General features: G+C 40.3%; 1 pseudogene; it reads left to right on the top strand.

Annotated features, from left to right (window-relative positions):
• Positions 1,803 to 3,617, top strand: LOC103219323 (actin, cytoplasmic 1; annotated as a pseudogene).

Raw genomic sequence — 18,336 nt, 5'->3', positions numbered from 1 at the left:
TTCTGAATTAAATCAGTTTTGTAAAATTAAACATGGTTGTTTAAGGACATTTTACAATATCAAGCATTTCATATTAGTCTTAAATTTGTATGTGCATATATATATATAGGTTTAGTTGTAATGATTTATGTATTGGCAATCAGATGAACACAAAAGACAGGAATTGCTAAAACTTATATTATCGTGAAAATATATACTAAGATTTAATTACATTTCCAAAAAATTAAAAGTTTAGCTTTAATTAAATAACTTTATTTTAAATTTTCATATTTATATGTTGTAATTTGTAAATTTGCTTTTAATGTTGAATAAACTTGATAATATTATCAAATATTAGATAAATATAATATTAGAAGAAAATTTTTTTGAAAAGATATAAAAATAATTTCATTTAAAATTTTTATATTTATTTTAATTTAAAGTTTTAATGAAAATATATCTAAGTTTTATACACTTTAAATGTAACTGTTTGATAATTTAATACTTTAGTATTAGTTTTCTATTGCTGCCCTAACAAATTACCATAGTTCAGTGGCCAACAAAACACAAATTTATTATCTTACCATTCTGTGAGTCAAAATTCCAAAATAGGTGTCACTAGACTGAAATGAAGGACTGCATTTCTTCCTGGAGGCTCCAGGAGAGCTCTATGTCTTACTCTTTTCGGCTTCTACAGGCTGCCCACATCCCTCAACTAGTGGTGTCCTTCCTTCATCTCTAAACCCAGCAACAACAGGTTGAGTCCTCATGTCACATCTTTCTTACCTTTCTGTCATCTCATCTCGCTGACTGCTGCTGGGAAAAATTCTCCACTTTTAAGGACTCTCATGATTAGACTATGCCCACTAGAAAATACAAGATCTCAGATCTTTAACCTCAGTCGCATCTGCAAAGTCGCTTTTGCCTCATAAAAGAGTCTGAGGTTTAGACAGAGAGATCTTAAGGGGGCTATTAATCTGCCTATCATAATCATTGAGAATAAGTACAAGTTAAGATTATAATAACAATAAAATATACTCATGTGACACTCCAAAAGAACAACAAAAAAAAGTGAACAGGAAAAAGAAATAGAAAATCTTTAAAAAGGCTGTCTGTTTAAATCTATTAAAACTGGGTATATACCCAGTAGTGGGATGGCTGGGTCATATGGTACATCTAGTTCTAGATCTTTGAGGAATCGCCATACTGTTTTCCATAATGGTTGAACTAGTTTACAATCCCACCAACAAATCATGCTGCTATAAAGACACATGCACACGTATGTTTATTGCGGCACTATTCACAATAGCAAAGACTTGGAATCAACACAAATGTCCATCAGTGACAGACTGGATTAAGAAAATGTGGCACATATACACCATGGAATACTATGCAGCCATAAAAAAGGATGAGTTTGTGTCCTTTGTAGGGACATGGATGCAGCTGGAAACCCTCATTCTTAGCAAACTATCACAAGAACAGAAAACCAAACACCGCATGTTCTCACTCATAGGTGGGAACTGAACAATGAGATCACTTGGACTCGGGAAGGGGAACATCACACACCGGGGCCTATCATGGGGAGGGGGGAGGGGGGGAGGGATTGCACTGAGAGTTATACCTGATGTAAATGACGAGTTGATGGGTGCAGCACACCAACATGGCACAAGTATACACATGTAACAAACCTGCACATTATGCACATGTACCCTAGAACTTAAAGTATAATAACAATAATAAAAATCTATTAAAACTGGAAAAAATGAGAGCAGACAAATAACTGGTAAGCATGACAGACTTAAAATTTGTGACTAGAGGCCGCCGAGACCGCGTCCGCCCCGCGAGCACAGAGCCTCGCCTTTGCCGCTCCGCCGCCCGTTCACACCCGCCGCCAGCTCACCATGGATGATGATATCGCCGCACTCGTTGTCGACAACGGCTCCGGCATGTGCAAGGCCGGCTTCGCGGGCGATGATGCCCCTCGGGCCGTCTTCCCCTCCATCGTGGGGCGCCCCAGGCACCAGGGCGTGATGGTGGGCATGGGTCAGAAGGATTCATATGTGGGCGATGAGGCCCAGAGCAAGAGAGGCATCCTCACCCTGAAGTACCCCATCGAGCACGGCATCGTCACCAACTGGGACGACATGGAGAAGATCTGGCACCACACCTTCTACAATGAGCTGCGTGTGGCTCCTGAGGAGCACCCCGTGCTGCTGACCGAGGCCCCCCTGAACCCCAAGGCCAACCGCGAGAAGATGACCCAGATCATGTTTGAGACCTTCAACACCCCAGCCATGTATGTGGCCATCCAGGCTGTGCTGTCCCTGTACGCCTCTGGCCGTACCACTGGCATCGTGATGGACTCCGGTGACGGGGTCACCCACACTGTGCCCATCTACGAGGGGTATGCCCTCCCCCATGCCATCCTGCGTCTGGACCTGGCTGGCCGGGACCTGACTGACTACCTCATGAAGATCCTCACTGAGCGCGGCTACAGCTTCACCACCACGGCCGAGCGGGAAATCGTGCGTGACATTAAGGAGAAGCTGTGCTATGTCGCCCTGGACTTCGAGCAGGAGATGGCCACGGCGGCTTCTAGCTCCTCCCTGGAGAAGAGCTACGAGCTGCCCGATGGCCAGGTCATCACCATTGGCAATGAGCGGTTCCGCTGCCCTGAGGCTCTCTTCCAACCTTCCTTCCTGGGCATGGAGTCCTGTGGCATCCATGAAACTACCTTCAACTCCATCATGAAGTGTGACGTGGACATCCGTAAAGACCTGTACGCCAACACAGTGCTGTCTGGTGGCACCACCATGTACCCTGGCATTGCTGACAGGATGCAGAAGGAGATTACTGCCCTGGCGCCCAGCACGATGAAAATCAAGATCATTGCTCCTCCTGAGCGCAAGTACTCTGTGTGGATCGGCGGCTCCATCCTGGCCTCGCTGTCCACCTTCCAGCAGATGTGGATCAGCAAGCAGGAGTATGACGAGTCTGGCCCCTCCATCGTCCACCGCAAATGCTTCTAGGCGGACTGTGACTTAGTTGCGTTACACCCTTTCTTGACAAAACCTAACTTGCGCAGAAAACAAGATGAGATTGGCATGGCTTTATTTGGTTTTTTTTGTTTTGTTTTGGTTTTTTTTTTTGGCTTGACTCAGGATTTAAAAACTGGAACGGTGAAGGTGACAGCAGTCGGTTGGAGCGAGCATCCCCCAAAGTTTTACAATGTGGCCGAGGACTTTGATTGTACATTGTTCTTTTTTTAATAGTCATTCCAAATATGAGATGCATTGTTACAGGAAGTCCCTCGCCCTCCTAAAAGCCACCCCACTTCTCTAAGGAGAATGGCCCAGTCCTCTCCCGAGTCCACACAGGGGAGGTGATAGCATTGCTTTCGTGTAAATTATGTAATGCAAAATTTTTTTAATCTTCGCCTTAATACTTTTTTATTTTGTTTTATTTTGAATGATGAGCCTTCATGCCCCCCCTTTTTTGTCCCCCAACTTGAGATGTCTGAAGGCTTTTGGTCTCCCTGGGAGTGGGTGGAGGCAGCCAGGCTTACCTGTACACTGACTTGAGACCAGTTGAATAAAAGTGCACACCTTAAAAAAAAAAAAAAAAAAAAAAAAAAAAAATTTGTGACTAGAGCATTACATTTTTTATATTAATATAATGAAGATTGAATTACTGACCAAAACAATTAAAAAGCAAGAGAATTATTCTCATCAAATCTGCAACATGAAAAGGTCAGACAAAATTCCAACAACCTCACATTCTGAACTAAATGAGAACTAATTACCAATCGAGCAATGAGAATATATGAGGTCCTCCATTTGCACTTTTGCCAGGGATCTGAAAATGTTAAGAGTAAGTCAGCTTTACCCTGAAGCCAGACCATAGATAGCCACTTTTCCCTCCCTTCTCCACCCACAGGTCTTAGGCCCTCATCCTCCCCAGCCTCAGAACTAGAGTCCAATGAAGACAAAAGTTAGAGGAAGGAGTAAATAGTTGAATAGGATGAAGGAGATGTTGGGAAAAGAAAAAGAGGGGCTGCAAAAGAGAGGGTCCCAGGGATAACTCTGCTCTTGGAAGGGTGGCCACAGGCATGTGGCCCCAAGAGGCAACAACAAGCTAAGGAAGCCAGAGAAACCAGTTAAAATCATTGCTACTCTTGTCAATTCTGTTTTTCAAGAAATATCACCCACCAGGAGTTCTCCAGAAACATTATCCCTGATTCCATGTAAGTGCTCTACCAGTGAATGGTAATCCCATTTTGGTTTAGTCTACACCATCCTCTATTCCAAAATAAAGGGAAAAATGGTGGGTTTATATCTTAAATTTTCTACTTTACTAAACTCAGGGGAAATAGCCAAGCAAAGAGAAAAGCTGAGACTCTTGCTAATCATCCTTTCCATAGAATGTTTGCTAAAATTCCTTGTCAAGGAAGGAATGACAAAGCTAGTTCACACTCTGTATAGGGTGTTTCCAATTAGTTATACTTTAAAGTATAAGTATTTAACAACATTTATACATTTTGTTAATTATTTACTTCTAGTGAAAATGAGCCATTCTCAAGCAAATCACTTTTTATTACACATTCCAGAGAATAACCATAAAAGGACATTTATTATAACAAAAATAACCACATCTGGATGGAACTTCAATCACCAGCTATTTACTAAATAAATGCCCAGAAAAAAATAGTTCATCTTTAATTTCAGTCATCATTAAGAAAAGCTGAAGTGCCTCTTCAGATCTTTTGATCATTTTCTGTTAGTTTTCTTTTTACTGAGTTGCAAATGCTCTTTATATATTTTGGATACAAAGCTTTATCACAGCATTTTGCAAGTGTTTTTTCCAAGTTTGTGTTTTATCTTTTCATTTTCTTGATAATATCTTTCAAAGAACAGGAATTTTATAATTTTTATGAAGTCCATTTATAATTTTTTCTTTTATGGGTTGGTGGGGATTGGGAGGTTGTAGTGTCCTAAGAAATCTTGGCTTAGCTCAACACAAAAAGATTAGTTTCTATATTTTCTTCTGGAAATTTTATAGTACAATCTCAAATCCATTTCAGATGACGAATAAGCACATAAAAAAAGATATTCATCGTTAGTCATTAGAGAAATGCATATTAAAACCATAAGGAAATACTACTATATACATATATTAGATAGGATGAAAAGCAACTGGAATCTCATACAGTGCTGATTGAAATGCAAAATGGCAACTTTAGAAACCACCTTGGAAGCAGCTGTACTGACATGGAATTTTGAACTGGAAGAATCTTAGAAAAATAATACTTTACTCCCTCCCCCGTTCTCTCCACCCTGGGGAACTGTTAAATGAGGAAATTGTGGTTCAAGGAGGAACTTGTCTATATCCTTTCTCAGCTTTCCCGTGGTAATTACCGTCTTGATAATATAATGTAATGTATGTATATGTTATCAAAACAATATAATATCTTCATCATATATTTATCATCTTCATAATATTAACTGTCTAGTGGTGACTTTTTTTGCTCTTTATTGCTTCCCTCTTTTTCCCTTTTTGTTGTTTTTTGTCATACAATTATTATATATGTGTATATTCTCACTGTAAAGATGTAAACAACACAAAGATTATTGAACAAATCATGAAAGTAACCCTTCCTTCATTCTTACCCTATCCAACCCTCATCTCCTTAGAAGAATACACCATTTTAGTTGAAAAATGTTTTTCTGGCTCTTTTTCAATGTTTCTACCTATATGCATGTAGGTATAATGTATATACATACATATATACATACATCTTGATATATACATATATAGAGGTATGGTTTTTTAACTTAAATGGAATTGCATTGTGGATATTGTCCTGTGACTTGCTTTCAACTAAATTATATGTCTTGGAAATACACATATATATTTTAAAAATATGTATATGTAACATATATGTAATATATATTATATAGATATAATAAGGCCTAGGGATGAAATTGTCTGCAACCTCTAGTACATCTTCCTCTATATATACTGTACATACATACAACTCATTTTTTTTTCTCTTTTGAGACGAAATCTCACTCTGTCACCCAGGCTGGAGTGCAGGGGCGTGATCTGGGCTCACTGCAAGCTCCGCCTCCCGGGTTCACGCCATTCTCCTGCCTCGGCCTCCTGAGTAGCTGGGACTACAGGCACCCGCCACCATGCCTGGCTAATTTTTTTGTAATTTTAATAGAGACGGGGTTTCACCTTGTTAGCCAGGATGGTCTCCGTCTTCTGACCTGGTGATCCACCCACTTCATCCTCCCAAAGTGCTGGGATTACAGGCATGAACCACCGCGCCCAGTCACAACTCATTCTTCATAAAAGTTGCAGAGTGGTCCAAAATATGGATGGACTACAGCTTTATTACTCATTCTCCTATTGATAGGCACTTTCTAATTTTTATAATTTAAAAATATGCTGCAATTAACAAACATTCTTGTGTATCTTTTTGCAATATGTACGCATATTTCTTCAGTATGAGTTTTGGAAGATAAATTACAAAGGAGTCATAGAATATAACTATTTTTTATTTTGAAATATACAGTTGTAATTTAATAACCCACCAAAAGACTCTAACAGTTTAGATTCACATCAACAGTGTAAGAGCATGTCTGTTTTCCTACACCCTTACCCTCGCTGGTTATAATAAATACTTTTAATTAACAATCTTATGGATGAAGAATACTATCACAATAGTGTGTTAGTGTGCATTTTTCCAATTACTAGTGAGATTGAGCATTAAATCTTTTATTTTATGGATCACTGGCTTTTCTTCTTCTGTGAACTACCTGTTCATGTCCTCTGGTTTTCAGTTCTTGAGCTGTTGTCTTCTTCTTATTGATTTATATAAGCTCTTTATATATTCAAGATGGTAATCATTTGTATTTTATGTATATGGCAATTATTTTCTTCCAAACTAATGCTTGTCTTTTTATCTCTGTTTATGGTATCTTTCATACTATGGACGTTTTTATTTTTTATTTTTATGTTTATTTATTCTTCAATTCTATACATGTTAATTATACCTAAGTTATTGTAATACCCTTAAAGCCAAGTTCTACACATATATTTCACTTGCTTTCCCAATAGGTCTCTGAGGAACACATTTTTTTTTTAATCACTTTGTTTCATCTTTTTTAGGTGATGATCAATTATTAAGGAGTTTGAAATAATCAGTTAAAAGGAATTCTTCAGATGAATAACGTAAAGACATTTCTCAGGTCAGAGCATTGGTTGGTTCACATATTCAGGATCAGTGGCCTGGGTGGGCAGGCACTGGGTGAATGGACAGCTGCAGGTTCTGGAAGAGAGCCCAGTTGGATATGCAGTTTCCAAAGATCTTCAAGGCAGACAACTGAAGGGAAACCATGGGAAACACCTGCCTTGGGCCATCTAAGATGAGATGATAAAGTAAGGAAAGAGTTGAGCCCAACACAGTGATAGCCAATCTGAAAGCAGGCAGAACTGACAAGACCAAACAAGGAGGTGGACCGGCAGCAGGCAGCCAGCCACCACAGGGACAGCGTGTACACTAGGGACAAGCTCAAGGCTACAGGTAGTTCAAGGCTACTAGGGTGAGAAGAGCAGGAAGTGAGTTCTATACCAGTGCTTCTCAAAAGCTAATGTGTATCCTAATCACCTGGAATTCTTGTAAAAATGCAAATTCTGATTCATTGAGTCTGAAGCAGGGCTTAAGATTCTACATGCTTAACAAGATCCTAGTTGATGCTGACACTGCTGGTCCCTGGAGCTCTCTTTGAGTAGCAGGCTTCTGGAAGCCTTGTGTAACTAGGCACAGAGAAGTCTCACTTATCAAATCTGTACCAAAACAGGAAAAATAATGTGGAGAATAATGTGATGCACACGTCAGAGCATGAGGCAGTTACTTTGTCCCTGAGGTTGTGCTCTGGACAGCTTCCTAAGATTGGATAGGCTGATTTTGTGCGTGGGGGTCCCGGAGGCTTAGGCCATGGGAGAGACAGGACTGCAGAGGCTGGGAGACAGGCAGAGACAGAACAGTGACATCCTGCTGCTTTTGAATTTGCACATTCTGTAGAATAATAACAGCAGTAAACTGCTACACAATATCTATTCTCAGCATCTTGAAGCCCTTTCACATATTGTTACTTTCATTAATGGGGCCCTTTGCTGCTATTTGTACTTTTCTCTTCAGCTATCCACAATATGGCTTTCCACACCTCCATCGGACAGTGGCCAGATGAAATAAAATGTGCCAGAATGAAAACTTGTTCATTTGTCTACTTTTTGCCAAGACTAGACAGGCAGGAAATTGAATGTATTTTTACAGAAAAGTTTTTCAAATCTTTTCCCCCCATGTGGCTCATTTAGGTAAACTAAAAGGCATAAGACCCATCTACAACATGAGTACCCACTTTTTATTAGAGAAGGAACATAGTACTTTAAAAATAAATACATGAAATAATAAAAAGGAAAGACAAAGATAATGAAGGCGGTACATGGTACCAAATTTTTGTATCCCGTAATAACACACGAGTAGATCACTATTAAGTAGCTTTGTGATATATAGGAAATATTAAAATCTACAGATATTTGCATTATTTCCTTTTGAAAAGCACCATTTCACAGCCTTTCAGGAGGAAACCCATTGCCCACAGGAACTCACGCATTCCATGCTTTGAGGATCACTAGGTCTAAGAAGCCTTCCTTGGAGGTTCTAGCCTCCAACCTTTATTTTAATAAAAGAAGCTCCACTTTTATCTGTTTCTGTGTCAGACTACCACACAACATTGGGCTTAAAGAGAGGTTTCCAGGGCTAAAGCAGACTCTGAGGATCGCTAATTCAGAGTTCAATTTCTGTGTATTATCTCTGAATTTGACTTATTCACACTGGACTATCACTCATAAATATAGATAATACAGAGTTAACTATTTAAATTTATAAAGAGAGTATTTCCCCTTTTTATGAGTAAAACATGCTGCCAATTACTTGGACCACATACTGATTCATAAATACTAAGAGCTTTGTAATTGGGAATAATAAATACAGACTAATGAAGCATCTCAAAAGGGAAAAGACACAGGTAATCTGAGAGATTAGGCATTCATGTTAGGTTAGGTTTTGATCATTGTTTGTAATCACAGTTTCATTGCAGTGCATCTATAAATCCATGTCCAGAAGTATGAAGTGGTTCTATAGTAAGAATAAGATGCTATAGATACTGGGACTAAATAAGACACTGTAGGTAATGACATAGACTTCAAGTCTTATTGTTGATGGGAAGAGGTCAATAATGGATGACATAATATACTAGAGCAATGAGAATTATTGAATGTTTTCCAGAGTTACTTGTATAATTGGCCATAACAGCAAACAAAAACAGTTTCTGATAGCAAAATGATATACAGTACTAACAAAAGTGAATCTTGAGGTGAACCTTCTTTAAGTTTAAATAGTTTACGCCCAACCTTTTCCATAGCAGAAGAGCCTGAAAAGTATCTTTCGGTAGAATGCTAGTGCTTATGAGGTTTTTCTTAAGATATCATTTTTCAATTAAAATTTATTTCACAAAAGACTAACATCCTTGCCAGCCCTCAGGGCGGGAGTTGATTCAGGCTGTGTCCAAGGGCAACAATGAGTGAACTCACCCTCAGAATCATGTGAGCATTTCTGAGATGTTTTATGAAAGTGATACCAACTTCATTATTAGGATATTGAGTCCCTATTTCCTATATTCAATGTCCTTTCAAGCCCTAACTTTGTCTGGGTTGAAGGCAAAGATTCAAATAATCACATTTGTCTTTGATAACTGAAACTGGGAGAACTGGGACTGTCTCAAGAGTTCTACATGACTGTAGGTTGCAAGTACTGTGGTTGCATCTCCAAATATTAACCAATCCCAGGTGACAATTCAATGGAGTCTCCTGAACTGTGATCCTCATGTCTCCAGTGAAGGAAATGTGTAAAGGGGATTCAAAAACCCCTTTTGGAGGAATAGGAAACTTCTGCTTTCCTTCCTTTGGTAACATTTGCAATAGAACAAAAGCTTTTTCAGAATGGAGCAACCAGATCCTTTTTTGGGGGAATCAGCTTAAATGTCCATTCTTCTCATACTACTTTTACCTATGTGATCCTATTCTTTTCTGCTGTGGATTGAATCATGTCCCTCAAAAAGATAATAAATTCAAGTTCTAATCTGAGGTCCTGTGGACATGACCTTATTCAGTATTAGAATTTTTGCAGATACAATTAAGTTACAACGAGGTCATACTGAGTTAGGGTGGGCTCTAAATTCAATGTGACTGATGCCCTTATAAGAGGAGAAAAATTTGAACACAGAGGCAGACACACAGGGAGAACACCATGTGACAATGGAGGAAGAGGATGCATTTATGCTGCCACAAGCCAAGGAACACCAAGGATTGTCAGCAGCCACCAGAAGCTAGGAGAAAGGCATGGCACTTCATGCCCTCTGAGCCCCCAAAAGGAGCCAAGACTGCCAATACTCTGATCTCAGACTTCTGGCCTGAACAGTGAGAGAATAAGGTTCTGTTGTTTCAAGCTACCCAGCTCCTGGTATTTTGTTACAGAAGCACAAAGAATCAAGTACATTTTCTTTCTCAGCACTTGTGATAATTTGATTTTCTCTTTACTTAGTGGTTGTTTCACACCTATTTCCCCATCGGACTGTAAGCTTAAAGAGACCTGGATCTGGCCTGTCTTAACCACTGTTGATTCATTACCAGCACAGTGCCTGGCCCCTGGTCACTGAATAAACGTTTGTTGAGAGAATGAATGTGCTTAACGAGAAGTACAATTTATCTATTAGGCCAAGTTCAAGGTTCCTAACAGCTCAGCTGTGAAAGATACCTCTCCTTTCAGTCATCTTTCACATATGTCCCTGATAAATGTATTATTTGTGTCTCCTCCTGACCCCTAAGTTTGTTTGAGGGCAGGACCCTTTTTTGTGCATCTGTAGAGCTTCATAGTACCTAACATACTACTTTGCATATATAATAAAGGTTCAATAAATATTCATTAAAGAAATAAATGAAATGACTGTTTTCTAAGATGTTACAACTAGATTGAAGATATTTAGCTCATTGTTTAATAATAAAACTATGGTTAATTATGGTGTCCTGCGCAAATATGGTTATAGTTTGTTTTTTAATTAATATAAGCATGTATGTGCATTATCAGTATGCACAATTTGTGGTATGAGTGTTTTGCTTCCCTGCACATAGACCATGGAAATCCTGAGAAACAAACTACCACCCCAGAGCAAGTATCTAACACAGAGACTTTTAATCCTTAAAGCTTTTCTATAACCAAGCAATGATTTTTCAAATGCAATACCACTGATATGCAGACATATTTATTGTCTACTCACAAAGCCATTCCTCAATATCATTACAACATGCCTCTTTGAATGTCATTAAAAACCGATGTCTCAATTTTCTAGGACGAGTTGCCTGAAGTTCTGCTTGAAAACTGGTAATAGAAAATACAATTTCTCAACCCCTTTGGCCTTTTAATTCTGTTCTACAACCTTGCCAGTTCACTTTCAAAGTCAAGGGATGCATCTTGCAAAACCATGACATCTTTTGAGTAACTCCTTTTGTTCTTAACACATATTCCCAGGAGCTTAATAAATATTGTTTTTGCAGCTTGTTTAGTGGCAAAATAATGAGTCCTTGGTGTATGCTTATCCTCTGCTTTGCTATTAGAGAAGATATATTCAGACTGCTTTAAACAAAACTCAATTCAAGGGCAGGGAGCAGTCCTAAAACCTGTTAAAATTCAAATATTTGGTCACTGTATGTGCAGCATGTGTGTTCTAGGAAGGCCTATTATTTTAAAAGATAAATTGAATCTAGTTGAGAAATTAATGTCATCTGAATATATTAATAACTGAAATGCTCCCAAGTTTACAAAAAGCCCTCAACGAAACTGTGACCTTGTATAGACAAGGGCCTATGGAAGGACAATTTTAAACCATCTATTTTTTTATTTCCTCATGAGATATACAATGTAAGTACATTAAAGCTGATGAATGAATTGCAGTGCAACTTTTCCTGCCTCTTTTGCCTTTCATTTTTCTATATTTCAAGCTTCAGTGGAGTGATAGATTTTGTGCTTTACCACATTGTCCTCTGATTGCTTCCCATGGTTCCTCCTTTTCCTAGTGAATCTTTGTTTTACTGGTGGAAAAATCTACATCTTTGTATCTTGGCATTTTACTTTCGCGTTATCTCATAGATTTCACTTCAAGTTGCTATAAAGTTATCTACTTTTATTTTTAACTAATATTATTTTTAATAATTAGAAAATTATTGAACAGGTACAGTAGCTCATGCCTGTAATTCCAGCACTTTGGGAAGCTGAAGCAGGAGGATCATGTGAGCCCAGGAGCTCGAGACCAGCCTGGGCAATGCAGGGAGACTCTGTCTCTACAAAATATAAAAATGCATTAGCCAGGTGTGGTGGTGCATGCCTGGGGCCCAGCTACTCAGGAAGCTGAGGTGGGTATTGGGGGAAACCCCACCCCCAATATTTAACATGGGTTCTTTTCTATTTCCCTAAGCATCTCAGCTGGCCTGAGAAATAAAGGGAAAGAGTACAAGAGAGAGAAATTTTAAATCTGGGTGTCCGGGGGAGACATCACATGTCGGCAGGTTCCATGATGCTCCCGAGCCATAAAATCAGCAAGTTTTATTAGCAATTTTCAAAAGGGGAGGGAGTGTACAAAGAGGGTGTGGGTCACAGAGATCACATGCTTCACGAGGTAATAAAATATCATAAAGCAAGTAGAGGCAGGGCGAGATCACAGGACCACAGGATGGGGCGAAATTAAAATTGCTCATGAAGTTTCGGGGACACATTGTCATTGATAACATCTTATCAGGAGACAGAGTTTGAGAGCAGACAACCTGTCTGACCAAAATTTATTAGGCGGGAATTTCCTCATCCTAATAAGCCTGGGAGTGCTACAGGAGACTGGGGCTTATTTCATCCCTTCGGCTTCGACCATAAAAGATAGATGCCTCCAAGGGGGTTGTTCATAGACCTACCCTCAGGGCGCATTCTCTTTCTCAGGGATGTTCCTTGCTGAGAAAAAGAATTCAACGATATTTCTCCTATTTGCTTTTGAAAGAAGAGAAATATGGCTCTGTTCCATCTGGCTCACCGGCAGTCAGAGTCCAAGGCCATCTCCCTTGTTCCCTGAACATTGCTGTTATCCTGTTCCTTTTTTCAAGGTGCCCAGATTTCATATTGTTCAAGCACACATGCTCTACAAACAAGTTGTGCAGTTAACGCAATCATCATAGGGTCCTGAGGTAACATACATCCTCCTCAGCTTATGAAGGTGACAGGATTAAGAGATTAAAGACAGGCATAGGAAATCACAAGGGTATTGATTGGGGAAGTAATAAGTGTCCATGAAATCTTCACAACTTATGTTCAGAGATTGCAGTAAAGACAGGTGTAAGAAATTATAAAAGTATTAATTTGGGGAACTAATAAATGTTCATTAAATCTTCACGATTTATGTTCTTCTGTCATGGCTTCAGCCGGTCCCTCCGTTCGGGGTCCCTAATTTCCCACAACAGGTGGGAGGATCACTTGAGCTGGAGAGGTTGAGGCTGCAGTGAGCAGTGATTGCACCACTGCACTCCAGACTGGGTGACAGAGTGAGACCCTATCTTGAAAAAAAGGAAAAAAAAAAAAGATTTTGCTGGCAAGATGGCTGAATAGGAAGAGCTCCAGTCTGCAGCTCCCAGAGAGATCGATACAGAAGGCAGATGATTTCTGCATTTCCAACAGAGGTAACTGGTTCATCTCATTAGGACTGGTTGGACAGGGGTTGCAGCCCTGGAGGGTGAGCAGAAGCTGGGTGAGGCATTGCCTCACTCAGGAAGTGCAAGGGATCTCTCTCCTAGCCAAGGAAGCCGTGAGGGACTGTGCCATGAGGAACAGTGCACTCTGGCCCAGATACTGCACTTTTCCCATGGTCTTTGCAACCCACAGACCAGGAGATTCCATGTGGTGCCTATGCCACCAGCGCCCGGGGTTTCAAGCACAAAACTGGGTGGTCATTTGGGCAGACACCAAACTAGCTGCAGGAGTTTTTATTTTCATACACCAGTGGTGCCTGGAATGCCAGTGCGACAGAACCATTCACTCCCCTGGAAAGGGGGGTGAATCCAGGGAGCCAGGTGGTCTGGCTCAGCGGGTCCCACACCCACAGAGCCCAGCAAGCTAAGATCCACTGGCTTGAAACTCTCGCTGCCAGCACAGCAGTCTGAGGTCAACCTGAGATGCCCAAGCTTGGTGTGGGAAGGGGTGTCCACCATTGCTGAGGCTTGAGTAGGCAGTTTTACCCTCATGTGGTAAACAAAACTGCCTAGAAGATCGAACGGGGCAGAGTCCACCACAGCTCACCAAGGCCACTGTGGCCAGACTGCCCCTCTAGATTCCTCCTCTCTGGGCAGGGCATCTCTGAAAAAAAGGCAGCAGCCTCAGTCGGGGGCTTATAGATAAAACCCCCATTACCCTGGGACAGAGCACCTCAGAGAAGGAGTGGCTGCGGGCACAGCTTCAGAAGATTTAAACATTCCTGCCTGACAGCTCTGAAGAGAGCAACAGATCTCCCAGCACAGCGTTCAAGCTCTGCTAAAGATCAGACTGCCCTCTCAAGTGGGTCCCTGACTCCCGTATCTCCTGATTAAGAGACACCTCATAAAAGATAGCTCCACCTGACATCTGGCAGGTGCCCCTCTGGGACGAAGCTTCCAGAGGAAGGAACAGGAAGCGATCTTTGCTGTTCTGCAGTCTCTGCTGATGATACCCAGTCAAACGGGGTCTAGAGTGGACCTCCAGCAAACTCTAGCAGACCTGCAGTAGAGGAGGCTGGCTGATAGAAGGAAAATTAACAAATAGAAAGGAATAGCATCAACATCAACAAAAAGGACATCTACTCAGAGACCCCATCCAAAGGTCACCAACATTAAAGAGCAAAGGTAGATAAATCCATGAAGACGGGGAGAAACCAGCGCAAAAAGGCTTAAAAATCCAAAAACCAGAAGGCCTCTTCTTCTCCAAAGAATCACAACTCCTCGCTAGCAAGGGAACAAAACTGGACAGAGAATGAGTCTGATGAATTGACAGAAGTAGGGTTCAGAAGGTGGGTGGTAATAAACTCCTCCAAGCTAACAGAGCATGTTCTGACCCATGCAAGGAAGCTAAGAACCTTGACAAAAGTTAGAGCAATTGCTAACTAGAATAACCAGTTTAGAGAAGAACATAAATGACCTGATGGAGCTGAAAAACACAGCATGAGAACTTCGTGAAGCATACACAAGTATCAATAGCCAAATCGATCACGTGGAAGAAAGGATATCAGAGATTGAAGATCAACTTAATGAAATAAATTGAGAAGATAAGATTAGAGAAAAAAGAATGAAAAGAAATGAAAAAGCCTCCAAGAAATATGGGACTATGTGAAAAGACCAGATCTATGTTTGACTGGTGTACCAGAAAGTGACGGGGAGCATGGAACCAAGTTGGAAAACAATCTTCAGGATATTATCCAGGAGAACTTCCCCAACCTAGCAAAAGAGGCCAACATTTAAATTCAGGAAATATAGAGGACACCACAAAGATCCTCCTTGAGAAGACCAACCCCAAGACACATAATCATCAGATTCACCAAGGTTGAAATGAAGGAAAAAATGTTAAGGGCAGCCAGATAGAAAGGCTGGGTTATCCACAAAGGGAAGCCCATCAGACTAACAGCGGATGTCTCTGCAGAAACTCTACAAGCCAGAAGAAAGTGAGGGCCAATATTCAACAGTCTTAAAGAAAAGAGTTTTCAAGAATTCAAAAACAGAATTTCATGTTCAGCCAAACTAACCTTCATACGTGAAGGAGAAATAAAATCCTTTACAGACAAGCAAATGCTGAGAGATTTTGTCAACAGCAGGCCTGCCTTACAAGAGCTCCTGAAGGAAGCACTAAACATGGAAAGGAACAACCAGTACTAGCCACTGCAAAAACATACCAAATTTTAAAGTCCATTGACACTTTGAAAAAACTGTATCAACTAACAGGGAAAATAACCAGCTAGCATCATAATGACAGGATGAAATTAACACATAACAATATTAACCTTTAATGTAAATGGGCTAAATACCCCAATTAAAAGACACAGACTGGCCAATTGTGTCAAGAGTAAAGACCCATCAGTGTACTATATTCAGGAGACCCATCTCACATGCAAAGACTCACATAGGCTCAAAATAAAGGGATGGAGGAATATTTACCAAGGAAATGGAAAAAAAAAAAAAGCAGGTGTTGCAATTCTAGTCTCTGATTAAACGGACTTTAAACCAACAAAGATCAAAAGAGACAAAGAAGGGCATTACATAATGGTAAAGGGATCAATGCAAAAAGAAGAGCTAACTATCCTAAATATATATGCACCCAATACATGAGCACCCAGATTCATAAAGCAAGTTCTTTGAGACCTACAGAGACTTAGACTCCCACACAATAATAGTGGGAGGCTTTAACACTCCACTGTCAACATTAGACAGATCAACATGACAGAAAATTAACAAGAATATTCAGGACTTGAACTCAGCTCTGGATCAAGTGGTCCTAATAGACCCCAAATCAATAGAATATACGTTCTTCTCAGCACCACATTGCACTTATTCTAAAACTGACCACATAATTGGAAGTAAAATACTCCTCAGCAAATGCAAAAGAACGGAAATCTTAACAAACAGTCTCTTAGATCACAGTGCAATCAAATTAGAACTCAGGATTAAGAAACTCACTCAAAACCACACAACTACATGGAAACTGAACCTGCTCCTCAATGACTACTGGGTAAATAACGAAATGAAGACAGAAATAAAGAAGTTCTTTGAAACCAATGACAACAAACACACAATGTACCAGAATCTCTGGGACACATTTAAAGCAGTGTTAAGAGGGAAATTTATAGCACTAGATGCCCAAAAGAGAAAGCAGGAAAGATCTAAAACTGACACCCTAACATCACAATTAAAAGAACTAGAGAAGCAAGAGCAAACAAATTCAAAAGCTAGCAGAAGACAATAAATAACTAAGATCAGAGCAGAACTTAAGAGGAGAGAGACATGAAAAACCCTTCAAAAAAATCGACAAATCCAGGAGCTGGTTTTTTGAAAATATTAACAAAATAGACCACTAGCCAGACTAATAAAGAAGAAAAGAGAGAAGAATCAAATAGATGCAATAAAAAATGATAAAGGGGGTATCACCACTGATCCCACAGAAATACAAACTACCATCAGATAATACTATAAACAACTCTACACAAATAAACTAGAAAATCTAGAAGAAATGGATAAATTCCTGGACACATACACCCTCCCGAGTCTAAACCAGGAAGGAGTCGAATCCCTGAAGAGACCAATAACAAGTTCTGAAATTGAGGCAGTAATTAATAGCCTACCAAAAAAAAAAAAAAAAAAAAAAGTCCAGGACCAGACGGATTCACAGCCAAATTCTATCAGAGGTACAGAGAGGAGATGGTACCATTCCTTCTGAAACTATTTCAATAGAAAAAGAGGGAATCCTCCCTAACTCATTATATGAGGCCAGCGTCATCCTGATACCAAAACCTGGCAGACACACAACAAAAACAAGAAAATTTCAGGCCAATATCCCTGATGAACATCAATGCGAAAATGAATCCAGCAGCACATCAAAAAGCTTATCCACCAGGATCAAGTCGACTTCATCACTGGGATGCAAGGCTGGTTCAACATACCCAAATCAATAAACCAGCAAAATATCACAAGAACAGAAAACCACACACCACATGTTCTCACTTATAAGTGGGAGTTGAACAATGAGAACACTTGGACACAAGGAGGGGAACATCACACTCCAGGGCCTGTGGGGAGGTTGGGGGATAAGGGAGGGATAGCATTAGAAGAAATACCTCATGTAGATGATGGGTTGACGGGTGCAGCAAACCACAATGCAATGTGTATACCTAGGTAACAAGCCTGCACATTCTGCACGTGTACCCCAGAACTTAAAGTATAATAATAAAAGGCGCTGCCTCAGGATGTAAAGTGGAACAGAGGGGCCAGGGTGGGCAACGTGGGCCTGTGAGACCTTTGGTTGCCCCTGTCCCAGCTCTCCCCGCAGGCAGCTTGGCAATGGTCCGCTCTGTTTGCTGCCTGCAGATTTGGGTTCCAGACTGAAGGCTGTGTGTTCTCTGCGGCTTATTGTGGCCCCTGACAGGCCAAGTTTACTTTGGCAACTGCCAGAGAAGCCTTTGCGCT

This window comes from Chlorocebus sabaeus, chromosome 12 (genome assembly GCF_047675955.1).
Source record: "Chlorocebus sabaeus isolate Y175 chromosome 12, mChlSab1.0.hap1, whole genome shotgun sequence".
Lineage (NCBI taxonomy): Eukaryota > Metazoa > Chordata > Mammalia > Primates > Cercopithecidae > Chlorocebus > Chlorocebus sabaeus.
The sequence above is the reverse complement of the archived record's forward strand: the minus strand, read 5'-3'. Positions and strand labels throughout refer to the sequence as shown.